The 8,376-nt window shown below is 45.1% G+C and overlaps 1 long non-coding RNA gene across 2 annotated transcripts in view; it reads left to right on the top strand.

The window, feature by feature from the left end:
* Positions 1 to 4,659: 4,659 nt before the first annotated feature.
* Positions 4,660 to 8,376, top strand: part of LOC105289902 — a 101,789-nt gene continuing 98,072 nt past the window's right edge. For both annotated transcript variants that reach the window (XR_002779520.1, XR_895705.2), the window contains exon 1: positions 4,660 to 5,368. This is a non-coding gene — a long non-coding RNA (uncharacterized LOC105289902). The remainder of the gene's footprint in view (positions 5,369 to 8,376) is intronic.

Raw genomic sequence — 8,376 nt, 5'->3', positions numbered from 1 at the left:
GTTCCCCTGCAAGGCAGAGGAGAAGCCAGGTGGGGCCGGGAAGAAAGGAGACTCATTCACCAGGCTCAGGCTGAAGGTTGTGGAGAGAAGGGGGACAGACAGAGTAAATGAGAGAACTCAGCTTGGCCACAGCCCCTGGGCACTTGCCAAGATCCAGCTTAGAAAAATGTGGAGAATAAATGCCAAGGCAAGAAGACAGGGGCTGCCAGCACCTCCCCCCATGCTCTTCTCGTACTTTCCCTCCAGCTTTTCCCTCCCTGGTTCTCTAGTCCCATCGCGACAGTGTTGAAGGATCCAGAGGGCTTTCCACAAGCTCTGAGAACGATAAGGAAATGACTGAGGAAAAAAATCTCTAGTGCCTTCCAAAGCAAAATTCTGGGCTTAAGTTATGAGGCAACTTAGTGTGGACACCAGCCTGCATTCTGTCTTGGTAGGAGACTCTGCCAGCCAGGTCAGGGTTGGATATGGCGGCCACGAGGAGTTGACATCAGCCGCAACTGTTTCCATATCCCAAAGCTTCATTTAATAGCCTATCTTCCAAGAAGGGAGAAATAGGACACAATATGTAGAGGTCACAATCCCTATGGAAAGACTCTCTGATGCTTTATATGTAGCATTGCATTAATTCTAACAACTCTCCATGGTAGGTACTTTTAGCTCCATTTTATAAATGGGAAAACCAAAGCATAGAATGTTAAATAATTTACTCAAGGTCACAAATACACCCTTTTCAAGATTATTGTGAAAACTAAATGGGATTCTGCATGTGCTATATTAATAAGATACCAGGTACCGAAGAAGTGTTCATTTTAATTTTAAACCAATTTGCACAAAGCTATTAGTGGCAGATAATATGGTAATATATTACCCTTCCCAGGAGACTCATTACTCAATAATATTGATTGCACATCCACTATTGCACCCTAGATGTAAAGATATATATGGACAGTTCTGGCATCTCCATGACTTAGTCAGAAGTAGGGCCATAATAGACAAATGAAAAGGGCCCTCTCCTACCAGGTGGCCCTAGACTAGGCGTACTACTTGACCTTGTTCTTAAGCTGGGTTGTTCTTGCCAGAGAATGCACAGTTCAGTGGGGAGAGCCTGACCTGAGGACCCCCCTGCTTTGCAGGACTGCTGAGGCCCTCTGCCCAATCCACTGTCTGCCTAGTGAGTGAATAATAAACCCCCAAGCCCTTGCTCTGCTCAGGACCACCTTGGCTGCCTTTGCCTACTCTGCATCAAGGCCCCTTCTCAGCCTCTTTCCTCCTTGCATGCCTATTCCTGGGTTCCAAAGCCAAGACTATGATCGGTCACCTTGACAAGATTATAAATGGCACATTCCAGGAGAGGCCTTGGATGAATCTGCTTTCCTTCCCATCTCATGGAACAAACCCTTTTCTCCTGCTTTAGGGCATTTAAAAGACATCCAGAAAGACCAGTTTTGTGGTGGCCCAATAGGGCGTATGGAAAGCAGTGGGATACAGGCCAGTTGGTGCTTGTCAGCTTGGAAAGTATCTTCCCATTTTCTTTGTTAGTAAACGGGGAAGACTGGTCAGGATGCTCTCTGGGTTTCCTTACTGTTCTCACTGTCATAGTCAAAGCATCTTCTTAGACACTCAGACAGATTGGAAGTTTTGTAGGGTCACTCTAGGCCAACCCAAGCCTTCTCATAACGGAGTGGACACCCACCTCTATTGTGCAACTCAGGGGTGGAAAGTCTTCCCACCTTCCCCCATGAAGCCACTCCCTTCTCTCATGCCAGAAACGCTCTCAGATTATCATTATTTTGGAAAACTGAATGTCTGTGAAAATGAGATATTATTACAGAATCTTAGCTTTAAGTATCCTCAGCTCAGAAGGAAAATGCATCTTGGGACTGCATAAGAAAACTTTCACTATGGTTTGAAGCCGGCAGGTCCCTAGGGAAATAAATTTAAGATAGGACTTTTGGGAACCAGCAGGGAGAAAACATTAAATGAAGTCTCCTGGGAGGAGAAACAACATTTGTCTCTTCAATGCTGTATCCCTGGTGTATCCGTAGCTCTCTTCTATCTTTAAGCCCGTCTCTATTTGACATATAAGTGAATGAACAAACCTCAGCTTTAGATGAAGGAAGATGAAGAGAAGTCCTCGGAAGAATCTTATGCTTTCTAGCAGAAAGTGAATAAAACCAAACGAGCAGGAGCTGAGAAAGCACAGGCGATCCAAAGTTGCTAGAGATAGAGGTCCCATCTGCATGCCTGGAGAAGGGAGCCTGGAAGAGGCTGGGCAGGCAGGGCAGAGGGGCCCATCACTTGCCGTCACCTTCTATTCTTTGCATGTTGTTCACATTGGTAAGGCTTCTGCTAAGAGACGCCATCTACTTAATGACTGTGAGTACAGGCTTTGGAATCAGAGCAACTTGACCTTGAATCCTGATCCTGTCACTTAGCGGCTGTGTGGCACCAAAAACATTACTTTACTTCTCTGTACCTCAGTTCCCAGTATATTAAAGCAAAATACTACTAGTAACTATTCCATAGGAGTATAATGAGGGTTAAAGGTGAGACTATTTACAAAGCAACTGGCCCAGTGCTGGCACCAAGCAATGCTCAATAAATGATAATGATGATGGTGATATAGAAAAGATGAAGAGCAGTTAATTCTAAGGAACTGGGTTTAGGAATGTCAATGTCACTTGGAGTGTGGATGAGGGAATGAATCACACAACTGATCTGATACCAAGGGTCAGGACTCTGGGCAAGTCACTAACCCTCTGTGCCTCATTTTCATCTTCTGCAGAATGAGTATAATAATTCTATCTACATCATGAGATCTGGAGAAGGATTTACTTATTCGGCACATATTTATTAAGTAACTATTACGTGCGAGGAGCTGTCCTATGCACTTGGGATACATCTGTGAACAACACAAAGATGCCTGCCTTAGAAACCACATGTAGACCTCTCGGAGCAGTTCCTGGTACAGCCCTCAGGGAAAGAAAATTAAGAGAGTGTCAGATATGGAAGAAGATCAGCCACAGCCTAATACAGCTTCACAGACTCAGTTTTACCATTTTCCCAGTTTTGTGATGCTGGACAAGTTCTTAATCTCTTTGAGTCTCAGTCTTTCCCACTCGTGCAGAGGGCGCAATCATTCCCTTCATGAGGGTAGTGCAGCCCCAGAGGTAAAGTGCCTGGTCCACATTAAGCCATCTGTGCCGTTGCTTCCTGTATTCGTTTCCTGGGGCTGCTGTGACAACGTGGAAATGCTTTCTCTCATGGTTCTGAAGGCTAGAGATCCAAAACCAAGGTATCGTCAGAATTAGTTCCTCCCGGAGGCTCTAAGGGAGGCTCTGTTCCACGCCTCTGGTTCTAGCTGCCGAGCCAGAATTGGTGGTGAGCAACCCTTGGCGTCCGAGGCTTGTAGCTGCGCCATTCCTGTCTCTGCCTCTATCGTCACACGTTCTACTCTGTGTATCTGCACGTCCTTTCTTCTTCCTCTGAGGACACCGGTCGCTGGATTTAGAACCCACTCTAATCTGATATGACTTCATCTTAGTTACATCAGCTAGGACCTTATTCCCAAATAAGGTCTCATTCTGAGGTTCCAGGTAGATGTGAATCTGGGGGGACACTATTCAACTCATTGTAGGTTCTTTCTCACCCCTCTCCCCCATTGCAAGGCTTCTGAGCAAAGAGATCGGGGTGCAGCAGGCTTCGTGGTCAAACCTGGAGAGTGTTGTGTCCTCCCCTGCTGCATCCATATCACCTCCAGAAAGATCACGCTGTTTCTCTGTAAATAGTTTGGGAATTATCACAGGAAATGGACTAGAAGCCTACAAACACTCGGGGATCATTTCGCTCATGATGAAGGCAGATTTGGAAGTTTCCTCATGTTTGTACACCACCAAGAAATGAGGCACCGCTCACCCTGGAAAATGAGCCTGTCCTTTCCAGACCAGTTGGTGATTTAACTCCAATGGCTGAGCAACTCATAACTCGAGGTATTAATGAGTCAATATGTTACCCTTCTTGGCTATTATATTTACATTTCAGCAGAGTCTTTCTGGAGGCAAGGTTTTAAATCAAGGGAGTGATTCTAATGGTGGAAATGTCAGACCCTTTGGTGGGGGAAGGTATTTGGAGAAAGGCAGAGGGAGCTTGGCCTTTCAGTTTAACTCTGCTAACATTTCTTAAGCAGCTCCCACACTCAGGGCCCTGATCCAAACACCCACGTGGAACCCACTTAAGAGTAAAACCCAATTTGTGTCTGTCAGGGATTCATGGTAAAGTCACTGCACACAAACAGTGGGAAAGCAAGGCAGACTGCAAGGTACATTATGAAAGAGATATGAAGGACATATGTGGGAGAGGCAATGAGGTGGGAGGTTATATTGAAAAACTTCAAGAAACAGGCAGATTTTAAAGTGTGAATCAACAAGTGGAGGTGGCGAGGGATGGCATTCCACACAGAGGACTCAGCATAAGCCAAAGTATGGCCGTGGAGGAAGGCAGAGAACCCCGGGGGACTGCGTGTTATCTGGGCCAGTGTTCAGATTGTGTCGTGAGGCCCTTGGGAAGTTAAGACCAGAGAACTAAGCCAAGCCTCGATGCTAGAGGGCGTGGCCTGTCAGGCTGAGGCCATGGGGTTTGATCCTGACTGCCGTGCCTGCTGCATGAAAGATGCCTAAGTGCATCTGTCTGGCTGGCATCATGCTGCTACCCTGACTTTGGACATCATATAAGTTGCTTAACTTCTTAGAGACGCAGTCTCCTGGCCTCTAAAATGTAGATGGTACCAGTCCTGTTACACAGCCTCCTCGAGAAGATTCGACACATGCAACTGCTTAGGACAGTGCTGCTGCACACTAAGCAGTTAATAAATGCTCATTATTAACTATAAAGATTTTTGGCAAGGGAAGCGATAATACTGGGCGTTTGTTTGCTTTCTCAGGATGCCAGCTCATGGCTAACCAGACAAGCTGTCTGGCTGAGTGAAGAAAACTTAGTGGAGCATGGGACAGCTACATTTTGGCATAAGGAGGGGCCGGTCTAGAATTTGGGACAGGCCGAGGGGAAGGATGGGGACAAGTCTGCAGCTGGGGGTTGACAGTCCTGGGAACTGGCAGCCTGAAGAAAAGCTGAAGTTCGTCAGCAGCTTCCGTTGTCCCAGGGGAAGCAGCTTCTCTTCTCAAGAGACTAGAAAGGAGCTCAGAGTCCAGAGTATCTCTTGGGAGCTGCTGAACTAAAGGAGGCAAGGACAAGGGGACAGCATGGACAAAGGCCTGGAGGTGGGACAGGATTCATGGACTAGCCACACGGGCCCGGGGCGGGTGTACTTGTCTTGCAGTGTCCTGGTACCGGCTCTAACAGCACCCAAAAGGTGAGCTTGGCACCCGATGTCCTGCATTTGTCTCATTTATTCCAGAACCTGCATGCTTTCCCTTTCCCCTGCTTGTGCATATGCTATTGTCCTTCCTGGCCTGTTGAAGGCTCATGCCCTCCTGGGAACGCTTTCCAACAACTCCAGCCTATGCGAACCTCTCCCTTCGCTGAACCCAGTAGTATTTGACAGACTCGTGCTGTTTAAACTGCCAAATCAGGATGGCTTCTCAGAGGTTTCTTGTGTAGAGTAAATGAAACAACCCTTATAATGTGCTCAGCAGAGTATCTGGTGCCTAAACAGTGCACAGGATATGTTGGCAGTTCTGCTGCTGCTGTTCCTTCCCCTGCACGTGGATATTAAGATCATTGCTTGAGGACATATGGTGGATGGCATCCTTGGGAAGAACACACTCCTGGAGATACAGGTCCGTGGGTGTTAACTGTTATGCCAACCCTTTCTCTTCTACTTGAAAACATTCTGGAGAACTGAGTGAATGAATGTGACATTATTATTGCAATAACCTTGAATCCACTCTAATTCATGTTTACTTTTTAAGTAATCTGCCAACGCTGGTACTTTAGCTTCATGAGTCACAAATTCCTTGTGGCATACTTCATAATACAGGGTGACTCACCATGGCACTGTGGTCCTGAAAGTGAGCTTATGCTCTAAGTTTTAGCTTGTATTAAGTCTGCCTTCCTGGCTAGACTGTAAACTTTATGAGGGCAGGAACTCTGGCTTCTTCCCTACCCTCCACGGTACCCAGCACAGTGGTTGGCATGTAGCTCTGTTGTTAACTAGTTGTGTTCTGATGTCAGGCTGAACTGCTTCAGGCTCATATTTCATCGACAATGCTTATACAAAAATATAGATTGTTTAAATGCTGAAACTTTCAGAGATATACCTCTAGTTCTGCCCAATTCCTATGAAAACCTCTACGAAGTGAGAAAACCTGTATATTCGTCAGGATTTCTTGGGAATGCAAGTGATAGAAACCTAATTCAAAATTTCATAACCCCCAAAAAGGGAAAAATTGGTTTGTATAACTGAAAAGTCCAAAGATGTAGTGAAGTTCAGGTAAGGCTGAATCCAGGAGCTCAAAATTCACCAGAAGAATATGTCTCTCTCAGTCTTTCGACTCTGTTTTTCCTCTAAAATGTCTTTATTTTTAAGCATGTTCTACACAGCTGGTGGCAAACACAGCCACTAACATTTTCAGTTTATATTCCATTAGCTTGATAATAGTAGGCAAAGTCCCATCACTTTTTTATTTTTCATTTTTTTGGCAGAATCTGGACATGACACTCATGGACTCAGAATGTATCACGTGGCTATATCTAAACCAATTCCTGAGACTTGGTTTGACTAGGTATTAGCTACTAGGTGCAGTTTGACTAGGTATTGGCTACGAGGTGCGGAGCTTGGACAGAAGCTATGCAAAACAGCCAGTTTGGGTGTTCAGAAAGGATGATTTCCTAAAAGATCATCTTGATGCAGTTCCTAGAGATAGAAGAAATGGATGCTAGGCAGGCAAATAGTTTTGACATTTGGCAGACCTGAGGGATAGTAATTTTGTGTAGAAGCAACAACAGCTTCCATGTCAACTGCTATTACCACAGTGAGAAAGAGACTGATCCATTGCATCATCTGTGGATGGAGGGAGGCCTTTTACAGTGAACTCCAGACCCTGACTTTGGTTCCAGAATTGTAAAGTTACAGTTTTGAGGCCCTCACAGGTAGAGCCTAGCCCCGTCAGACTGAAGAACGAGTGATGGCATCTGCTGAGCTATATGGAGAAGGGCTTTGCATGTAAGTGAGCACAACTTATGTAACCAGCATAGGGGCCACCTAGGAACAGCTGCTGGTCAGTTAGCAAGAAGGTGAATGCCCTTTGTCCTGGTCTGATTGCTCTGCCTCAGGAATTTCCTTCTCCCGTGGCTCCAGAGGAGACAGTAATCCACCCCATCCCTCCTCCATGCTTGATCTTCTCTTGTCTGTTGTTTTCTATACCCCATAAACAAGAGTTGACCCTGGCCAAGATTGTAGCTGCTTTCCATCATGGAGAAATGAACTGGTTTGGTAAGGAGCATCTTCATCAAGATAAAGGTCTTCTTGGTCAGTGTGCTCTTAAAGAGAAAGAAAATAAAACTGAAAGACAAGTCTTACTTATTGTGATAAACACCATTCCCTTGTTGTTTTCCTGCTAGAGAATTATACTGAGTAATCTTAATTGATATTGTGGCTCTTTTACAATACATTAATAGCGAGAGTGTTGGGCAGAACAAAAACCATAAAATTTTTGAATAACAATAGTAAGACATGACCTTAGTAGTCATTCCCACCCTGTGGGCTTTGTGAGTTCATCAGCTGAATCTGTTTTGTTCGCTGCTACATTTTCAGTGCCTGGCACAGTGCCCAGCACTCTGGGTGTGTCACCGTTCTCTATTACGGCATTCATGGCAGACATCACTAATCATCCACTTTATTCTTCCCTCTGGATTGAGAGTGTGGCCTCAGAATCATTCTCAACACAAAATTCCAGTGTCAGCCAATCAATATTGACACATGAGTCAAAATCGATTTGCCTTTTCTGACTAGTGGCTTGTCAAAAGTTTGCAGAATCTTAAGGAAAGATTTCTTTCAATCACGTAGTTTCCATTTAGGAGACAGCAGAGACTTAAGCAGTTATCTATCAACTAGAATAGCGGCTTCTTTAGGCTTTGAAGTTGCTATAGAACTCCAGTCTACATTCTTTTTGTCATTCCTCAGAAGAAATTTAAAAATCAGGTATTACACACCACAAATTAACTCCTGGGGACGACATACTCTTACCAGTTTTAACTCCTCAGTAATCTGCAAGCTGATAATTACCATGTAGAAGCCAGTCTACCTCAGTGAAAGGTTAGAGGTTTAGGTGCTTAAAGAAGATCCCCAGGAGTTCTTCTTCCTTTGGTGCCCGCCATTTAACATTTCAAGTGGTGGAGAAATGGCACTCGGAATGAACA

This window comes from Pteropus vampyrus, unplaced genomic scaffold, assembly GCF_000151845.1.
Source record: "Pteropus vampyrus isolate Shadow unplaced genomic scaffold, Pvam_2.0 Scaffold30, whole genome shotgun sequence".
Lineage (NCBI taxonomy): Eukaryota > Metazoa > Chordata > Mammalia > Chiroptera > Pteropodidae > Pteropus > Pteropus vampyrus.
Note: the sequence above shows the minus strand (reverse complement) of the source record. Positions and strands in the feature narration are given on the sequence as shown.